Source organism: Gymnoscopelus braueri (assembly GCF_963280865.1).
Source record: "Gymnoscopelus braueri genome assembly, chromosome: 13".
NCBI lineage: Eukaryota > Metazoa > Chordata > Actinopteri > Myctophiformes > Myctophidae > Gymnoscopelus > Gymnoscopelus braueri.
Window position 1 is genome coordinate 25616750 of NC_137615.1, and position 22328 is coordinate 25639077.

At 41.3% G+C, this 22328-nt stretch overlaps 1 protein-coding gene across 1 annotated transcript in view; it reads right to left on the bottom strand.

Moving 5' to 3' along the window:
* The window catches only part of LOC308099243 (uncharacterized protein), a 355975-nt gene that overhangs the window by 278707 nt on the left and 54940 nt on the right, over positions 1–22328 (bottom strand). The gene's annotated exons all lie outside the window — the stretch shown is intronic.

Genomic DNA, 22328 nt, shown 5'->3' on the forward strand with positions numbered 1-22328 from the left:
GGCAGACGTAACGGAACACACGCACACGTCTAGTGTAGTGTGTGTTCCCGTCATCACAATGACAAATGATGCAATTTGATACATGAATATACAGTATGTCTTACGGAGGGGATGAGATTTGGGACATTTTGGGTTGGGGGGAGGGTGGGTGAGGGGAGGGGGGGGGGGGATGCTTGTAATGCATCACCATGAGAATCCTTTTGAAGTGCCCTCTGTCTGTTGTTTTATGATGTGGAATATGAGGCTGCATCTCAGAACATTCGACCATGTTAAAGACAAAGCCTTTGTGCTCCTCCTCAAGTGTCTTTGGAGAACTATGATTTGGTTTTGCAGAGAGAGAGAGAGAGAGATGCTGGCACAGACGGACAAGGCAGTGTCTTGAAGTGTGCATCCTACTTCACTTGGTTTCACAGTGATTACCAGCAGTATCTCACCAAGCGGCTCATTTCTGTTGCACAACACAACATGACATGACACAGCACAGCACAGCACAGCACAGATGCAGAACAAGCATAGCCGATCTACAAGCTCACAATGCACTGCACTGCCACACTTTGTGAGCTTGTATAGTGACTATTTCTGGTGCGCGACACAGCACGGAACAAATGACATCAACCCCTTAATAGTCGCACAGTTGGACCCTTCCACACCTGCATGCGCGCACACACACACACACACACACACACACACACACACACACACACACACACACACACACACACACACACACACACACACACACACACACACACACACACACACACACACACACTGGATATTATGTGCTGGAACACACCAAATTTACACCTCTCTCTCTACACACACACACACACACTCACACACTCACACACACACTCACACACTGACTCCTGAGTTAATCGGACCTATAAACCCTCCTTGCTGGTAGCAGATAAGCGGTGTGCTGGTAGCTCTGTCCTCCTGAGAGCAGCACTCCTCTAGCGGTGCCGTGGAACTGCCTGATAAGGCTGGGGAGTGTGCGATACCCTAAGAGAAACACACACACACACACACACACACACACACACACACACACACACACACACACACACACACACACACACACACACATTATGCACATACGTCTGCAGCAGCTATAGCTGGGTCCTCTGGTGAGCCAATCAGCAGCCACCAGGGTCCTTGGGCTAACGAATCAGCTGTTAACTTCATGTGTTGTTAAATGTTAATCCCATCGCTGGACTAGCTCTCCACCTGTATGTGGCTGCATAGGTTGTGTGTAACATTGTGGGATTGTTTTGTGTGCTATAGGTATAACTTTTTAGCCTGTTACTGGAGTTGGAATGTGCAAAACTATGTAATTAATATATCCCATGGCACGTATTGCTGTTTTTTATTTTATTTACTTTTTTACTGTTTGTCATTAGAAATGAAGGGTCAGGGTTCTCTGCTAATACTTTATATCCGCTCTGGAGACAAATTAAGAAAGATATTACCACATGAGATCCATTAGTCACTAATTCAAACAAATAAATTATCACACTTTATCACACAGATTTTTTTTTTCTTCAGGCAAACGTTTTTGTATGCAGTCAGTATTAACATAATTTGTAACTTTCAAACAGTAAATATGTACTGTAGGCTCAATATAACTAGGCCTCACAGTGCAGCCTGATCCTTTTGCAGTTTTCAAAACTCATAGCAGCAATAGCCTGATACTGATAGCACAATCTGAGAAGGCATCCATAAAAGCTCAGCATATAACACGTACAGTATACAGTACTGGAAATAAAGCAAATGTGGTGACTCTTTTGAGAGCATTAAGTAAGTAATGTATTATTATTTTATTTATTATTTTATTTAAATGTCAACAAACACCTTTAAGTTAACCACATCAACCCATAGTAGGTGAACATTCAGCAAAAATAGGCAAACGCTCAGCAAAAATAGGCAAACATTAAGCAGAAATAGCAGATCTACAAGCTCACAATGCATTGCAACTGTGCCATTTGACATTCAACAAAGTATATGGGGTTTAAGTGGTTAAACATTCTACAGTTGATGCACATGTGTGTCTATCTGAAGTTAAGTTTAAGTTAAGTTGTTTTGTAGTCTAGTCCTACAAAACAATATTTTGTTACCTATACCTAGTGTAAAAAAGCAGCACTCAAGGGTCTTAGCTATAAGAAGCAGTTCTAAACTGAACTTTATATCGGCCTTGTTTCAAAGGACCTTTTGGGTTTAATTACTTCCCTATAGACGAATTAAGCCTGTATCTGTAAGGGAGACCGTTTCAAGCTTGCCTATACCTTTTACATCAAAGGTACTTTGAAATGTCCTTTAGTTAAAAGAATATAACAATCTACTAAATAATAAATTTGCAGCTTCTCTCTGGAGCTTTTGTGTCAGAATTAGCTTGGTGGGGCAGGCTAACAGCACTGCATTGCTGTAGCCTATTTAACTGTAATGAATGCCCTTATTTTTCTACAGTGTTTGTAGAAAATAAATGATGGATTCCAGTAATGAAAGGCAGGAATTATGGTCAGGATACATATAGGCCTATTATATAGTGAAGACATAGCAGAGAATTGTGCCTGAAGTAGGCTATAGCCTATATAGGCATATATGTGCCAGAGGCCGTTATTTAGGCCTTACAATCACAGCACTTTTTGGAAGTTGGCACAGGTTTAAATGTATCTTGATTCAGACAAAAAAGAAAGGAGAGAATAGTCTTGATTTGGGCTGGCGGGTCTGGCCTTTCTTTAGCCACAAGGTCAGCATTCCTCCACACGCCGTTGCCTAGTGGAACTTTTGTTTCACAGTTTGTGTAAACCTCGAGGGAGAGACGCTATATAGTCCATTGGTTCTCAAAGTGGGGTCCGGGGACTCCCAGGGGTCCTTGGGGGGTACCATGGGGTCCCCAGCAAAATGTGTTAATATAGCGTCACAATCATTTTAACCACTTTAACCATTTTAAACCATATTCAAAAATAGCAGATATACAATACAATGCAATACTATATGAGCTTGTAGATCTGCTATTTAAAAAAAAAATCACTTGCACAAAACATTTTGGAGATGGGGGGGTCCGCAGCCAAATACATATCATTTTGGGGGTCCTTGACATGAAAAAGTTTGAGAAGCACTGATATAGTCGACTATATGAGTAACGAAAGGCAACATGAAGTGCTGGCAGCCTGCAGGACCCTGCAAATGAGTGCATTGGAATTGAAGGCCGAATTCTCAACCTGTGGGTCGGGGACCCCCAGGGGGCAGGGGAGTCCCCACTCCCCACTTGATTTTGGGGGTGGGGGGGGGGGTCCTCAGATGACAATTGGGACTTTTAAGACCTTTTTAATCCCTAAAGAAAAAGGAAAATATAAAAAGACCATTATCAAAAGTATAATCAACAATCCTATAGCCTAAAACATTGGCCAAATTGTCAAATAATATAAGAAAGAGGGAAAAATAAATAAAATACAGATCTACAAGCTCACAACGCCTTGCCAATTGTGAGCTTGTAGATTTTCACAATTTCTATCTGTGGAACGGAGTCAAACAAAATGGGGGGTCCCCAGTTCAAATATGATTATTTTGGGGGGTCGCGGCCTGAAAAGGTTAACAACCACTGGTATAGACCACAGTGTTTTAATTGCAAAACACATATACGTTTGTTGTTAAAAACATGCTTATAGAAGAACTGTTTGCCCTGGAAACTTTTTTTGCTAATCGCCGTGAATCTTCTCCCGTTTCTATAGCCATATAATGCATGCAACTGTAATGCTCTAACTTTATTATATGTCCATTCTTTAGAGAATTTGTCACAAGACCAGAGTCATTTTAAAGTCAAGTTCTAAAGGTCATTAAAAAAGTCAACTACCTGTATATAAATAAGACCCAAACTCACTGTCAATACAGTGAGTTTTCTTAGTGTGTTTAGCTTTTAAATTTTCAATAATTTCGCCACATTCTACCATTTGTGCTTCTTATGGGTATTTTTCATGTTTGGACACTCAGGCACCTGCAGGTTATTGAATGAAGGCCTGTGTTTTTAAAGAAATTAGTTCGCTAATGTCTATGTGCTGAGAAGCTTGTGAATAGCTTATACAATGCCCCCAACATTTGGTTCAAACATGATTCAAAATGTCCACAGGAAAAATATTGCGTGACATTAAAGTAAATTAAGTTCAATAAGCCTATATGTAAAATGCGCTTTTATCAGGACGATGGAATTGTTGCTACAAAGTCAGAGTCAGTTGAGAAATATATAGGATCTAATTGGATATCCTGATCTTTCAGAAAGGCCTATCAAATATTTCGACTATTTCAAGTGTCAAATATTTATAAGCATAATTATTTAGCTATCACATTATCTAATTATGTTCCGCATTATAGCCTACATGTTTTACCTGTTTTCTTTTTAATTTCGTTTGCTTCAACAGAAGCTGAGCTACACATAAATATAATGTAAATATAAGCATGAATCGATCATTGTATATTATCTATAAAGTGTGTATTAGCCTAAACAAACGATTATTAAAAAAAACGGATTTGAATAGTCTAGTAATTCAGCTATAAATTGCGTTCCACACCTAAACAACAGCAGTGACAACACTCAATTAGCCTATTCCTAAACTGACAATGGTCCACAATATTGTCTGATATTTGAATGTAGCCAATGGTAAAGCAACTCCTTTAGCCTCGGATAACGTCAAAGGAGTTTGAGACGAAGCCTTTAGCCTACCTGTTGAAAAGGCTATGCCCTAGAAGCTGTAGCCCTATTCGGCCTAATTATTGCAAAATAAAGACCATATGGAAAATATTCTTGTAACAAACTTTCACAGGGAATGGTCGACATTCAAATGTCAGTGGGTTCATTTTTCCCTTCTATTATTATTACTCAATCACAATTCCCTTCATTGGTCGTCTATAAGAGCTATAGGCTGTTTATTGATATGCAATCAATTGGTCCGTGACAATAATATGCCACTATATCAGGTGTGTGTTCAATTTAATCACACTTCATTAAGAGTAACTTTGCCCTAAAAGGACGCTTAATAAGTTACAATAGAACATAATAATATAGACTATAGCTTACAATTCTCTGTCTGATGGGGTAATTGGCCTATATATACTGAAACTGCCTATATGGAATAAAGAATTGAATTAGGCCTAGCCTACATTAGCTGATATGTTCAGTCATTCTTAAAATAACCCAGACTTAAATACAAATACATTAAAAAGCCAATTTCCGTTAAAAAATGAATTTGGGGTATTTTCTCTTGTATTGCATATTTAGCTAGACTATATAATATTTCTATGAGTCCATGTGTGCAGGGCCATAGTCTTCATTGAGCCAAAGAGGTAGAAGAAACAGTTGGTATAGCATGATGCGAGAGCTTGCATGTGAGAATACTCATCATTTTGTTGCATGACGTCTGAAGTTGCGCATTTCCGTTTTTTTGTTTAACTTGTCTTTTACCAAAAAAGGTCAAAGTATCATTATTCATTTATGAACAATGCCTTGAATCCATGCAAGTCTGTTGAAATGCTGCATGTGAATGTCCAAGTCCGACTGAGGCTAACGTGTTCCCACCATTCAACCAAGGTGAAAACAATTCAGTGAGTGCACCTGTTCTTTTAATCCACAAATGATGACATTATTTCAGACGAATAATGATGCACCTGAATGACCAGTCCTGATCATAATAGCCTATTTAATATCCATAGTATCTCGTTCCTTAATGCTTATTTACGAACTGTGATTTTATAATCCAGGCTATAGCCTAATATGCTATAGGCTTATAAGGCCTTAAGTCTGTCAACTATGTGTGCATGGTCTCGGGGAAATCCCTGTTTAAAAGTCGAGAATAGGCCTTTGTAGGCCTGAACCTTTCAAATTGAAACATATAGCCCATAGACTTGTTATGTTTGTAAAATCGTCTCATTTCATTTTTCACTTCAGGCATGACTTTGTATGCAATATTTTGGCATGACAACAATTAACCAGCAGACCCATGTCATGTGTATAGGCTACTACTATATAAGAATGAGCTAATATAAGAATGAGCCGAATATGTTCGAGGCTCCTATTGGAGCCTCGAACATATTCGGATCATTCGGCTCGCCTCCCTCCCCTCTCTCTCGGCCCCGCGCTTTCCCTACACTGTTGCCGGTGAGAGGAGAGAGAGCTACTAATCCCCTGCGTCCATGGTTTTACTCTGAGCCCGTATTTAATTCCTCTAAACCCCCAGCTGCCGCCCTGGTTCCTCACTGAACACGACAGACTGTGAACCGCTCCGGTTATTAATAATTCACCAGCACCCTCCGCTCCGCTCCTCTGGCCGGCCGCGACACACTGCTGCGTCTCGTGTGTGTGAGACTGTGCACGGCCACGCACCCCCCGACCCGAGACCCGAGACCACGGCCGGCACTTTTTTAAATACTTTTTTAGCGGTTGTTTTACATTAAATGTTTGACAGCTGCTTATTTCCCACAGGAAGAAGGACCCCACTCGTGAGGAAGAAAAAAACAACAACTCGCCCACTCGTTATTTTTATTTAGCTTAGTGTGCGCTGTGCGCGGCGCGTGCTCGCGAGTCAACTGGCAGTAGACTGGCATCGATCATCAAGTCTCGTCGTCTGTCTCGCAAAAACTCTTGATGTTGCGACATCATCATCCATGTCGCTGCTGCAGGGCGCTTGTTTTGTTTTAGACACTTTCCTCTAGTTTCTTCTTCAACTTTTTTTTCTCCGGAGTTTCTCCTGTCCTCCCGACCCGGAGACGCTCAGGGTTGGAACGGAACAGAACAGGTGGAGGAAGGAAAAGGACCGGAGGAGCCGAGAGAGAGAGGGAACCGAACCGAACCGAACCGGAGCGGAGCCTCAGTCAGCGTGGCTGAAGTGAACCCTGTGCCGGGAGAAGCAACAGCTGATGTGCTGAGAAGAGAAGAGAAGCAGAGAGAAGGGTAAGCAGAGACGGGGCTCCTACTTACTTACTGTCGGTGCCCCTCAGTCCCTCTCAAACCCACAGCAACAGCCACAGCCGCTGCGACCGACGACACGGTGGCACAGCGCCGCCTCCAGCACAACAAACTCTGTATCTGTGGAACATACAAACTGCCATTTAGCCCCTAGTGCTTTTTTTTTTAGATTAACGTACGAGACAAGAGACCAGAGAGGAAAAAGACCCCACGTTCCTCCTCATGCTTCCAACGTTCCTTCCACGACCGTTACGTGTTTTCATGGAAATATAGCGCTGAAGCGAACACAAGCACCTTGCGTGAAGAAGAAGAAGGAGGAGAAGAAGTCGCGAAACGGGAGGACTGGCTGGGATTATACGACTCTCTGCCTCTCTTGTCTTCTTGACTGAGAACAGTTCAAGTTCACATTTTGAGAGGAGAAAAAAAATGTTCTCCGGGCAACAGGCCGTCCCGTATTAGGGCTGTTTAGCTTCCGGTAGGCCAACTACTACAGGACAGAAGAAGCCGAGCGCTTTGCTTTGCTCTCCTACTGACTTTTTTTTTTTGGAAGCCGAACTTTTTAGAGTGGAAAATGGGTCTTTGAGAGAGTCTTGGCACATTTCCCTCCACCACAATGGTACGTGCTATGTAAACCAATAATTTACTCATTTATGCAGCCAGCCTGCACAGTTATTGTAGTTTGTCATTAAGACAAACTGTGTGTGTATGGCTATTAATTTGCATATATAGATGTTTTATAAAAAGTTGGGAAAGTTTTGAGTTTTGTTGACTAATTACTGTCTCAGCACCAACCCTGTTAGACTAATGGATAATAGTGACCGGTCTATGTCAAATTATTGTTATGGCCTGCTTATATTGTTACTGTCACCAAAATCGCATGCCATGCCGGTGTTATGCGTGCCCACCGTTAAAAGGCATGCACACTCCCGGGAGCGCGCACACGCGTTGAGACACACACACACACACACACACACACACACACACACACACACACACACACACACACACACACACACACACACAGACGCACGCACGCACGCGCACACACACACACACACACACACACACACACACACACACACACACACACACACACACACACACACACACACACACACACACACACACACACACACACACACACACACACACACATTGCTCTCAGTCATTCGTTTTCCAACGAAAGGGGAATCTATCACACATGTATGGGCCTATATATCACACATTTGATAATGATAGAGTAGCCTGTAACTGATACATTCTGTGAAATTATGTACTTGATATAGCAGGCTATCACAGAATAATAAGGACCAGTATTCTAAAAAGTTAACTGCATTTTCACCATGCAGGCAAATTAAGAATGGTTGTCTTTAAAGCATGTGGTTTAGGAGCACTGCCTACTCAAGCTAGTCAATACTTTACAGTGCCATCTCAAGTAAGTCCCAACCAGTCTCTTGAAAATGCAAGTCCCTATGTTCTCAAAGCCTGCAGGCTATAGGCTGCTGTTGTAGGCCAGCAAACAGACTGAACTCTAATTGGCCACATACAGCACATAGAATAAGCCCAATGACTTTCAAATTCATTGAACATGTTTTCTTCATCAGCATTATGATTATTATTTTATGGATAGTATAGGCTATTAAAGAAAATAAACCATGGACAGGGTATTAAAGGAAAGTAAATGTATCCATAATAGCCTACATCATAATATTTAGAAAAAGCAATTATTAATTCATTAAGAATGATAAATGTGTTAACTGTAGGATAAATTAAATGAGTATTACAATATTTGTTTTTGAAATAGACTTGAGTGAATGGAAAGTTTATGCTGGTTTAATGTTTTACAGTAGGATATTGCAACATTTCTGCCCTTTCTACCTTTTGGGAAGAAAGGGCCATGTATGGTCATGGTCTCATAGACAAGACCTCTGGAGGCAGAGAGAGGACCAAGGCATCTCTGCCTATACAGGCCACGATCCACATGCATGGAATTCACTCTGTAAACTCAAAATGTGTGCTGTAAAAAGGATTTGATGCTGGGTTGACCAGACAGAGTCAAAGTTAGACACATAATTCGGCAGGGCTGTATTTCTCCCTGCCGGCAAATGCACCCCCTCTTATCTCAGGCCAGGTGAGGGTTATGCACATGAGACGCATGCAGAATGTATAATGTGTGATAGTTTCCCCTTTTGTTGGTTTGTAATACTAAAATGAATGACTGGGAAAACAGTGTCAATGCGTGTGCACGCTCCAGCGAGAGTGCAAGCCTTTCCCGGTGGGCACACCTGTTAGTCAAGTCAGGCAATGAATTGCTTATTTTATGTTATTTTTAAACAAGGGTGAGGTGCACTGAACAAAGACTGTATTTACAACCGAAATACTGCTATTATAGGACTAGTTCATCATCACGCCTTATTTTAACAGTCATACAAAATGTTGTGAATATTCCACTTCAGGGAACTCAAGCCAGTGTCCATGGTCTGAGCACATTGCCCACAGCTCAGTGCCCTGTGCTCCACGCATTCATAGGGAGAGCAGGCCTTTTCTCGGGCTAACGTCTTTGATGTGGGCATGTGAATAGCCTATTTATAGCTATACATATGATATGCTGTATTGCACAAATAAGCGACCGATCAAGTAACAACATGTGGTCGCTGGTATGCTGTGACATTTTAGAGATTGTCATGGCTTACTTAACAGAGTTTGGAATATAAAAGTTGGATAAAATATGGAAGAACCCTATTCTCAGCTCTAACCATCAATGTTGCCCATATTTTCAGCTGTGCACTATTATGCACAGTGGGGTTAACCTGTTGCTTGAATCTAACGCCTAAATAGGGTGATTGATTTATCCAATGTGATCAAATCCCATGACATCATTAGATAATAGATAGGCTAAATGTTATTGTAGGTCTACTGTGCTGTGTCCTTTTCAAACATTTATGTTATAATTGGCCACATATTACTGCATCATGTAAGCTTTCGAATGCAGGATTACCTCTATGGTTCTGAAATTAGTCACAGAAGTAAAAGTGGTTTAGCTTACTTTAATATATCTGTAGCCACTTTGACCTTTAAATGTATATTTTGGCATGGGATGAGTCAAGTAAGTCCATAATTTGGGCAACCTCCTACGTGCAACATTCAAGCTGCTTATAGATACGAATAAGCAAGCCTATTTGCACATGAATATGGAAGATTATTAGTATGAATAATTGTTTGTTTACTAGCATCCTAGCTGACATGGCAACTGCCCAAGGAGCTCATCAGTAAAAATGATACAGAATTCAGGACAGGCCTCACATGGGATTATCTTGATTTGTTATTCCCCTACTTAGCAGCAACTCACCTCTTTTTAAACGAAAAGGAGGTTGGAAATCATGGCCAGAATTCTATCAACCTGTCAGTCAGTATGCAGTGCACGTCAATCAAAGTGTCAGTATGTTGGTAGTTTCCCTCGAGGCCCAATATCTAAGCTGCATTTATATCAAGTTTAGCTTTTTCCAGGCCATACTGGATCACAAATGAGAAATAAATTATCTTGCCCTGCGACCCAAAGTGATGAAATTCTGAAGTACTTTTGTAATGTGGAGCCACAGCAGACCTCATAGACCCATGACACATTTTGCATCCCAACCCACAGTTTACGAATAGATTATACTATTCCCTTTTAGGCTAAGCAATATCAGTTATATTCTAAATGTATCGGATGGATCACGGCTAAATAGATTATTGGTCTCAACTGTTCCACTGGCTGCTCCAAGATCAGCAAGTGTGTGATTTACATTAGGAGGCTTAGAAGTAAATACTGTAATCATGTAGTTTGCGTGTAAATTGTCAGGCATTTGCACCACACACTGTGTGTGTGTGTGTGTGTGTGTGTGTGTGTGTGTGTGTGTGTGTGTGTGTGTGTGTGTGTGTGTGTGTGTGTGTACACACATGACCGCATGTGTGATATAGTATTGTATTTATATTTATGTGTGCGCACGTCTGTGTCTACATATTATGTGTACGCATGTAAGAGTGTGTGTGTGTGTGTGTGTGTGTGTGTGTGTGTGTTTATGTAGCCCACCGCAGGATGATCAAACAGGCGGTTTTCCAGTCTTGTGTGATCTCTCAGCTCTTGGCTGTTGCTGCCAATGATGTCATCTCTCACTGTATACAGAATATTATGTTATTATGTTTGTCCTGACCTTGACTTTTCTTTCCAGAAAACCGTCAAAAAACTTAGGCTACAATGGCCTCATCTGTGGTGTGGTACAGCCCCATGTATGAGGGTTCGTTATAAACATTTGGAAAATGTGGTTTATGGTAAAAAAAAAGAAGCAATATTGAGACGTGAGCCTGAGGTGGTCCCTGGTTTTCTGTTGTCGCTGTTTTAATCTGGGATGCTATGAAGGCACAACAAGCTGTTGTTGAATCAGTACTCAAGTTGCACAGTAAAATCCTGAGTGTTCATTTAATCCTGAGAGTGACCAAATGGGTCCATTTGAGCATTCTCAAAGTTAAATTAAAACTCTTTTTTTACTGTATGTAATTTGAATCTCACCTTGCAGCACCAGGGTTGCGCAGCATTGTTAATAGTAAAAGAAACACATTTTGGTGATGTGCCTTCTGTGTCAATTATGTATTATAACACATTCTTGATGTCGGAAAGAAAATCACCTTGAATTAAACCCTCCTTATAGTTAAAGAGCCACTGTCACTGCTGGTTGCATCTTTTGAAAGGTCTGTTAACTTGCTGAAAGGTGAAAGCACTTGGGATAATCAGTGTAGATCACTTAAACCCTACTGTACAACAGTATATACTTGGTCTTTTTTGGCTTTTATGCCTTTATTTGACAGGACAGTAGGCTGACAGGAAATGGGGAGAGAGAAGGGGAGTGACATGCAGCAAAGGCCGTTGGGGTCGGGAGTCGAACCCACGACGCGCTGTCAGGCTACTTTGAGCCTAGGTGAGGCCAGTATATACTTAGTCTTACAACAAATAGAGAAAAATAGCCAATTCACAAGCTCACAAGGTGTTGCATTGCGTTGCGTTGTGAACGTGTAGATCGGCTACATTTTAGAAAATTGATTTTTCTTTTAATTGAAAAGTGCTCGAAAAGTTATTTTTAACATTTTCACATATAATGACACAATGTCCCAAAATAGGGGCACTATAAGTGGTTAATTTGAAACACTGTGATACAGTGCTATGGTCGGAAGGCTTGAGTGGTCTGAGTGCTTTCATATTATACATACTTCTTTCTTATAGATATCTTTCTCTTCAAGAGATGAGGGAAATATTACAAAAATGATATCATACTTACATCATACGCCCGTGTCAGTTGCCAAAAATAGCAGTTTTTCAACAGGAGAAGTTGAAGATCCGTTATTTTCAGCAATGGTAATACAACAAAGTATAATTTAGGCTTTCAGCTCTTACTGTCCCCTACACAGTAAAATCCTCAGTGATAATTTATCCATTTGTAACTCAGAGAGTCTACAAAATGTAAACAAATGGACTTGTAATTAAATTAACACAGGATTTTACTGTGTAGCTTTTACATACACCTCTGCTTTCTCTGACCTGTTGTTGATGCTAAGTAGATAAATGTTGCACTTAATTTATAACGTTACCTTTCCCTTCTATCTATCTTTAATTAGTTGCGCAACATGTCACAAACTGCACAGTGCCCACCAGCTGTGTAAATGAGTCATTTTAATCTACTTCATTTGGTATGGTGTTGGTATCCCCTGTTTTCCTGTTTTGATTTGAGTTTAAAGAAAAAAAGAAATCACAACAACAATAAATGTGTTTTCTCTCTTCGCTCTTCCTCTTTGGGTCTTTAATGAGGAAGTAGAGCCAATAGCATTATTCATTAAAATAAGCTTGCCGGCTATTTATCAGGGTAACGATATTAGTATAGTTTTTTTTATTCTATTTTTTTTTTTAGCATTCGAAAGCAGTTTTAGCAATTTTCATAATCTGGCATCAAATGCATCATTCGAAATTGAATGCTGAAAAAAAAGAACCAGTGGCAAGCCCCAGAAGCTGCCTGAAAATCCCTTATAAACACACAAGCAAGCACACGCACAAACACAAACACAAACACACGCTCGTCTAATTACCTTGCCCCCCCCCCCATCTCTTACTCCTCACCTCCTGAGATGCAGGTGTAAAATATCACATTTTTCCAGCTTTCCTCCCTGAGGTGGCTCTGGCTTGGACTCACAGAACGTCAATTTCCCCTTTCATACGCCCCCCCCCCCCCCCCCCCCCCCCCCCTCGAGTTTTTTTTCTACAAACAATTTCCCCCTCCCCTCCCCTCCCTCTCTTTTGATGTGCGAGCCACATCTGCACAGGTTTGTTAGCTTGTTACTGGGTGAAGAATGAGGACACAATTAGGCCTCAATGGAGTGGGTGGGACTGGGTTCTGTAATGGAAGGTTGAGGTGTTCTAGAACCTGCTAGGACAACAAGCTGTGGTGGGCGTAATGATCGCTAAGCGTGATTGAGAGGATGCATGGATAGATTGTGTGTGTGTGTGTGTGTGTGTGTGTGTGTGTGTGTGTGTGTGTGTGTGTGTGTGTGTGTGTGTGTGTGTGTGTGTGTGTGTGTGTGTGTGTGTGTGTGTGTGTGTGTGTGTGTGTGTGTGTGTGTGCGCGCGTGCGACTTAGCGACGTGTTGTGAGCTTGCAGATCAGCTATTTGGGCAACTGCCTATAATGACGCCCAAAATATAGGTACGCCAGATTGAAAGTAGTTAACCTGTGGTGTTTTATGTGTATGTTTGATGGAGAGAAATGGGACCAGCATACAGTTTATGGATGGCACATAATGTGTCTGTGTTAGAGAGAGAGAGGGCGGAGGGAAGGAACGTATGCACTGTATATGTTTTCTGATTCATCTAGTGCCATGAAGGACTGCCAACTTACCCCCTCCCTCTCAGTAGTGATGCGTAGTCTGAGGAGGCTGAGGGAAATGAGCAAGCTAGGTGCAATTCAGGTGCAAAAAACGGATTGGGGCACACAAAGGGGCAGTAGGTCGTAGTCTGCCTTGATACGTGCCTCAAACATACATCCACTAAATGGAAACACATTTAAAAGCATAGGTGTGACACATATGAAATAGCACACAAATGATGAGACATTTTCACTGGATGTTGAACTGATTACAAAACACAGACCTTCCGTAGACAGATAGAACACATGCTGACTGTGTGTATAGATGACCCCACTCAAATCAAGACTAATTTGCCATTCATTATTCTGCTTAATGATTGTCTGGCTTGCATAGAAATCAGCCTTGATCAATTACATCTGTCAGATATTTGAATGTTGTGTTTCATTCCATCGGGGTCACCGAAAAACTCTACATCCCAGACAGCAAATTAGTTTTGGGGGGCTTTTTAAGTGTTAATTAACCGAGGCCCTGAGACTATTTTTGCTCAAGGCTGGCCATATGGATTGGGCATATGCTGCATATATATAGAAAAAGTCATAGATAATTGATACCATGCTCCATAAAAACTTACATAGAGGGAAAAGGGGGCCAGTGCTACAGGGAGCTACATCAAACAATCAGCACCGCCTCAAACAAACGATGCCCCTTTTTGAGAGTTGGAGAGAGAGAGAGAGAGATAGAGAGAAAGAGATAGGGAATGAGAGAGAGAGAATGAGAGAGGTGGGGGGGGGGGGAGTGTACCCCTGCCCCCCTGTCCCTTATCCATTGGGTCAGTAACCTTCCTTTCATGCCGAGCAATTAATTCACTGAACTAAGAGGTTCAAATTATATTTGTATCCACATTTTCATGACAAACAGCCCAGAATGAGGATACCCTGTGATTATCAAGAGGGCAAAAGTATGTCCTTGAGATGGACTGGGCAGTTTGTGGGCTTAAGAGAGAGTGCTGAGGGCTTAACAAGGCCACTATTTGTGGGACAAATGGTTTTAAATGGTTCACCTCAAGTGTTTCCTTAGATATTAACTATGACAGGTCAGAACTTGGATGCTGTGGCTGAATGCTGTAAATAGTGTTTTCTTAGTCATTTGGATGACTTGAACTCTAACTTTGTTTAACCAAGTGACTTCTTTACACAGCCCATGCTAAATGTATTATGACATATTGAGGCTGTGCTAACGAGACAGTTTCTCAATCTGACATGAAGGCTTCATTTGTTTTTTTCCAGTGATTTGATGGAAATCACACATTTGCTTGTACGCACAGGCAATACCGGACACTGACTGTACTCACAGCCTCATGCACGCACACACACGCCTGAACGCACATGAGACATACACACATGCACATAATATAAACTGTACTTGCGTGTGTGTGTGTGTGTGTGTGTGCGCGCACACACACACACACACACACACACACACACACACACACACACACACACACACACACAACACACACACACCACACACACACACACACACACACACACACACACACACACACACACACACACACACACACACACACACACACACACACACACACACACACACCCAGATGCCCTATATGTTGAAAAGGGGAAAGACAAGGGCCCTAACCTCTCATTCTGTAGGATATGAATAGCTTGTGTTTCTAAGCCACAGTTTGGTTAGCCCAAGTCTGGGACTTATTATAGTGTTGTGTGTTTATGTCTGTGCATGTAAGTATTTGCTCTAGTGCAATCGTGTGTGTGTGTGTGTGTGTGTGTGTGTGTGTGTGTGTGTGTGTGTGTGTGTGTGTGTGTGTGTGTGTGTGTGTGTGTGTGTGTGTGTGTGTGTGTGTGTGTGTGTGTGTGTGTGTGTGTGTGTGTGTGTGTGTGTTTTAACTCAGAGTTAAATTATCACAGAGGATTTAGAATGTGTTGTATGTGTGTGCATGAGCGTAAGCCTAAGTTAATGTGTGTTCAAAGCCGTAAAACATGTATTTATCTCGTAGATGTTTTCAAGCATTATAGCTTTACATGTCGTTGCTGCTGATGTTTGTTCCTGTTTTTGGTCAGTGTTTTTCTATTCTAAGTATGTCGAGAAATCAGAACTTAGGTTGTGGAAAATAGGATTATTTCCCCCTCTTCTCCGTTACTGGAAATAAACTTAAAGTGTTCTTGGTCTCGGTATACTCACTGTCCCACAGTATAACTTATTTATTTAGTATTTAGTATGATTTCATCCCATTTTTAAAGGAGACCAGATTTATACACTATATTCATGTAATTTATTTTCCATTCACCTATCACTTTTTTGGCCTCAAGTTTAGTCGATTTCCATTGCAGTCATTCAACGAACCCCCCTGAGATTCATTTACATTAACCTGTGTCGAAAAATCCATAGAATGTTTACATAACTTGCCTGTATTTTTTGGCTGTTGTTGGCAAGTTCGGCAGACCTCCACAGTAACCGTTCAAAGTCATCTTACCGGGGAAATTTATATTATAATGTGTCGAAAAATAGTAGCCAGCGAACAAAACAGAATGTTCAGCCATGATCCAGATCCCTTGTACACAGTAAACTCCTCAGTGACAATTTATACATTTCTAACTAGAGTGTACAAATGTAACAAAATAATTGGGAGCATTTGTACGCTCTCAGAGTTAAATGAACACTCGGGACTTTGCAGTGTATGGTTCCCTCCTGCCAGTGTTGTCTGGACATCCCTGTCGGACGGGCTGGCCTGAATTGACGACAGAACAGCAATGGATGCCTCATTCAGAGTCCAAGTCCCAGCTGGTGTGGCCCACAGCATACAAATGAACTGTGGTGAATAGAAACAAACACTTAGAATAAATACCTTAGCTGCATCGATCAGTGAATGCAGAGCAGAGCCCTATAGCGCAGCCTGTGTGTGTGTGTGTGTGTGTGTGTGTGTGTGTGTGTGTGTGTGTGTGTGTGTGTGTGTGTGTGTGTGTGTGTGTGTGTGTGTGTGTGTGTGTGTGTGTGTGTGTGTGTGTGTGTGTGTGTGTGTGTGTGTGTGACTGAGATAGAGTGACTGAGTGAGTGATGTGTTTTGTGTGTGTGTGTGTGTGTGTGTGTGTGTGTGTGTGTGTGTGTGTGTCTGTGTGTGCGTGTGTGTGTGTATGCATGCACACATAGGTGTACAGTATATGCATTCGTATGTGTGCGTTTGTGTCCATGTGTGCATGTGACTGCGTATGAGACAGTGCGTGAATGTTTTTGTGCTGAATCAGTGCGCGCTCGCTTGCTGGCTGTGTGAGAAGTGACCATGCAGGTGAAATAGCATGGACAGGAAATACCATTGTGTGGTTGCATTGTGTAGTAGTGGTATGCTCTTCATTCTAGTGGTTGGTGACTGGCAGGGCTGGGCCACAGGCCTGCACAGCATATGGGTTCAGACAGCCAACCAGGCAGGCTGCACTCATTATGAGCTGTGTGTGTGTGTGTGTGTGTGTGTGTGTGTGTGTGAGAGAGAGTGTGCACGTGTGTGTGTGTGTGTGTGTGTGTGTGTGTGTGTGTGTGTGTGTGTGTGTGTGTGTGTGTGTGTGCTTGCGCACGTGCACCTTTTGCTAAATGTAAAATTGATAGAAGGTGCTTTCCCATTAGGTTGTAAACAGTTCAATTATCACTCATGTTTCACATTATTATACTACAATACGATCTGTGGAGAAGCATGATGATGATAGTGATGATGATGAATTAGCTGAATATGAGGAAGATGAACAGGATGATGATTATAATAGCCAAAACAGATGAAAATAGAAGATGTGCTCCTCGGAGCACATGTCTACGCCAGGCGTGTACTGTTCCTGATTAATCCTGTCTTACCTATTTATATTACATATTGTGATGTCACGTGAAGCTTGACCAATGTTAGCTTGGCTGAGACGGACACACACACACGGAGGGTAAAACATACTCGCCTTCGGCCTGGCGGAGACAATAAAACCAAACTTGCAATAATAACTTTATACTGTAGATCTATGACATAGCAGGCTGGCTTTGTAAGTGTCCTGTACAGTAAAATCCTCAGTGTTAATTTATCCATTTGTACCTCAAAGAGCACAAATGGAAGGGTCCATTAAGGTTATAAATTACAGATTACACTCTCAAAGTTAAATTAACTCTCTGGATTTTACAGTGTGAACTCATTTCTCCATGTGGATAAAGAATGACTGTTGTGTTATATTTCAGGCAACCGAAACCTTTCTGGTGAATGAAGATCCCTCCAGAGGTCCTGGGATGCCTGAATGCTTTGTAGTATCAGATTCATACAGGGTATGCTTTTTTATAACTTATTACACTTTTATACATTGTTATTATTGTTGTTGTTATTATTGTTATTACTATTATTATAATGATTATTTCTTCAATTCTATTTATTCACCGTACATGATTCTTAAACATACTATTTGAGTCGTTAGTCATTAGTATGACTGACGGTGTGTTTTCATGGTCTTTGGTAATTGCACCACAATCATAATGTCATTCACAGCTCTCTCTCCTCAGCTGCAAACCATTACAATCATTATTTCCACACGCACGTTTAAGAAAAAAAGGGGCCTTTGCAACTTTCGCCGAAGCGCCCTCGCCCTGTGGGAATGAAAATTATAACGATAATGTGCAGCGCGCCTAGTTGTATAAAAAAAAGAGGGAGAGAGAGAAAGAAAATTGAGAAAAAAAGAAAGTAGCCCTATAGAAATGTACTGTACAGAACACAAAGTTAAACAAAAAGGTTGCAGCTTTAAAAAAAAAAAAGAAAGAAAAGAAAGAAAGAAAGAAAAAAAATTCTCTTTTTAAACCAACGAGCTCTTTACGGTGATCGGCCTGAAATAAAACAGTAATAAAAACAGAAAAGTGGGAATTGGGTGATGGGGAGGGGGATTAGTGTGGATGACAGAAAATGTGAGGTGGGAGACAGCTTTTTTACCCTTTGTGTTATAGCAAAAAGACTTATGCCAAGTCTCATAGATAATCTGGGTTGCTACAGTGTATCATGTGTCTCGGGGTACAGAAATGAACTATTATGGCTGTAATTGAGTGGCATGGTTGGTAGAGGACCGTTTGGTAGGGGGTAGTGGGGGGAGTAGCGTCACGGTGACCCATATTAGATGTCTGGAGTGATGGGTTCAAGAACATCCACAGGAGGGTGTCTACCTCCAAGTCCAGCAGACCCTACCTACAAGGAGGTCTGCTGTTTGATGCTTACTTTTGTGTGTGAGATGCATCTGTACTCTGTACTCTGTGTGCGTGCGTGCGTGCGTGCGTGCGTGCGTGCGTGCGTGCGTGCGTGCGTGCGTGCGTGCGTGCGTGCGTGTGTTTGTTGGAGAGAGAAAGAGCTGCGAAAAGAACATGTGTGTGACACAAAAAGTGTGCGTGAAGTATTTAACTCAGAGTATTTAACTATGAGAGCATGCAAATGGAACCAAATGCACAATTACACGTCCATTTGGTTCCATTTGTACGCTCTCATAGTTAAATCAACACTCAGGATTTTACTGTGCAATATTGTGCACACACATTCATTGCCGTGGAAGTCTTCTGGGATGGTCGACCAATAGAAAAACCATCGACCTTGCTTCTATTCTCACTTTTTTCTCCCGCTCCTTTTTAAAACATACATCCAGTTGTGGCATCATTACTGTTGTATCAAACTGTGATGATTACACAGTTTGAGAAAAGTGAGAATTCCTTTGATCTGACATAAATACATTTTTGCAGATTGATGGCTTTATAGGCTCTGTAAATACAGATCACCTCTTGTGTGTTCAGGCCCAACTTTTCCTTGATATAGTCACCCAAAAACCACAGAACGGATGTCAATAATAGCACACATTTGTACACTCTCAGAGTTAAATTAACACTGGGATGTTAATGATTTACACTTAATGACACTTAATGATTTACATTTCTTTGTATATATATATATATATATATATAAATACGTTGTCTAAATAACAACTTACATAGGACCGAAAAATGACCATTACAGAGATGACCACATTGAGCAACAGTGGCAACACTGTTACACAGTAAAATACAGGTACATTTTCAACACTCTCGGTTATCTGGGATACTCCGGATTTGACTGTGTATGTACAGTATACTGCAGAACTGACCACATCGAGCAACAGTGAAAACACAGTTACTACACATAAAATAGGCTTCCATTTTTTAACACACTTAACTGGACAGTCCAGATTTGACTGTGTGTGTATATTGCAGCGTGTGAAAAACACAGAGGCTCAGCAAACCCACCATGCGAGGCATATGGCTCTACCATGTGTTACTTAATGAGAGATTTACTCACACAGACCACTAAATGTGTGGCTCATTTAAGAAGCCGCGGTAGAGGAGTGCTTGCGTGTGTCGCATTCAAGTTGACTCTATAAAGGAAGAGCTGGTGGAGGTGGGGGGGGGGGACAGATTCTTGATCCCCTTCAAACCGCTCTCTGTAACCTTCTGCACTTGTGGTCTCATGTACCACTTTTAATGACTCCTCTGAGAAAAAGCGAGCGGAGAATTTGGTGTTCAGCTGCAAACAACAAAAGAGCTAAAACTCCCCCGAGCAGTTTTGGATTTGGAGTCAACACTCTTAAGAACGACGACCCATTCCACCTGCCAATGGCACAACCAAAAGTGTGTGTGTGTGTGTGTGTGTGTGTGTGTGTGTGTGTGTGTGTGTGTGTGCGTGTGAGAGAGAGACACTGTGTGTTTCATATTAGTAATGTATCATGTTCGTAGAAGGACTCAACCATAAAAGAATGTTGGTATCAAGAGCTCATGTGGTCGTGGGGAAAAGGAGGTTAAGATTTTGTGGTCTACATACACTCCTGACCACACACCGTCTTCCTCCCTCTCAGCCCCCTCCCTCCCTCCCTCCATCCCTCCCTCCATCCATCCATCCATCCATCCATCCATCCATCCACCGGCCCATCCGTTCATCCATTTCTGGCTCCGTTGGATGGATCTGTGCAGTAATTGGCCACATAGAGGCCAGATCTCTTTGTTTTTCGCCTGCAGAGCTTGCAGTATAAATGTGCAAGCAGTAGGCCTCATAAATCTGTGGGACTCCAATGTCTGGCAGGGGAAAAAATTGAGCTCCACTTCTACACAATGATTTGTAACCCCCCCCCCCCATATCACCCTCGTCCAAAACTCTATTTTATGACTTTTTATGTAAAGTCACATCACTCACCACCGTGTTTGTGTATCTTACTGTGTTTGTGTATCTTTGTGTGTATGTCCTTTACTGTGTATACCGTGTGTTTGTGTAAAAAGTAAGATAGAATTTGAGATTTTGTTTATGTGTGTGTATGTGTGAGCGAGCAAGAGAGAGAGAGACAGAGCAGAGAGACAGAAATGGAGTTGGAAGACGAGGGAGCAAGGGAGGGAGGGAGAGATACCATAAAAAAACCATAAACAAGACAGTGAATTTGGTCTCTGAGTTTCTGTTTCTGTCCTGTTTTTGATACTACTCGGAGGGTGTGATTATATGGCTGTCTTCACGTCCGTTTTCCTTTTTAAAGTTCATCATAGGAAATACTGCCGCCTTCTTCAGCAACACTTTGGCTGAGAACAACTCTTGAATTTAAAAGTACAGTCATGGCGTTCCAGACTGCATGGGACAGATGTGGCTGAATAACAAATAAATCTACCCATCACACCCACGATGAAATTGTGTATTAGCTCAAAATGCTTGCAACAGCATATTACCATAAGAAAAAAAAAGAAAAGAAAAAAAGAAGCGTTTGCTGCAATGAACAATTATTTGCACTGCAATACATGCTTGAGCAGAATGTTTTCAAACAGTGCAGAAGAAAAGTGCACTATGTGTGATGAACTGCAATTAACTTTTCAAATTCAGTTAAAGAAAAAGTGTATATAAATAAATTAAGTAAAATGATGTTTCAATGGGTTAACTTCTCACTAACTCTCTCACACATGCACAGGCGTACACACACACACACACACACACACACACACACACACACACACACACACACACACACACACACACACACACACACACATATATATATATATTTTTTATATTTTATTTTTATATATATATATATATATATATATATATATATATATATATATATATATATATATATATATATATATATATATATATATATATATACTGTAGCCTATGTATAGTGTCTTTGCTGAGCTACTTTTGGGCAGCACGTGCCTCTCTGGTCTCAGATCTCTATTCTAATGTAGCCTATACAATTTTGTATCTATCTACAACAATTATACCGCATATCGTTTATGAAAATAACGGGAGAGTCGATCTGAAGCCAACTAAACCTGCATCAGACCGACGCCATCAGATCAGAACAAGGCAACTTTTTAAATCAAGGCAACAGTCGTGATTTGCATATCTATAACATCAACAGAATGGGCCAATAAACACCCATTACTGT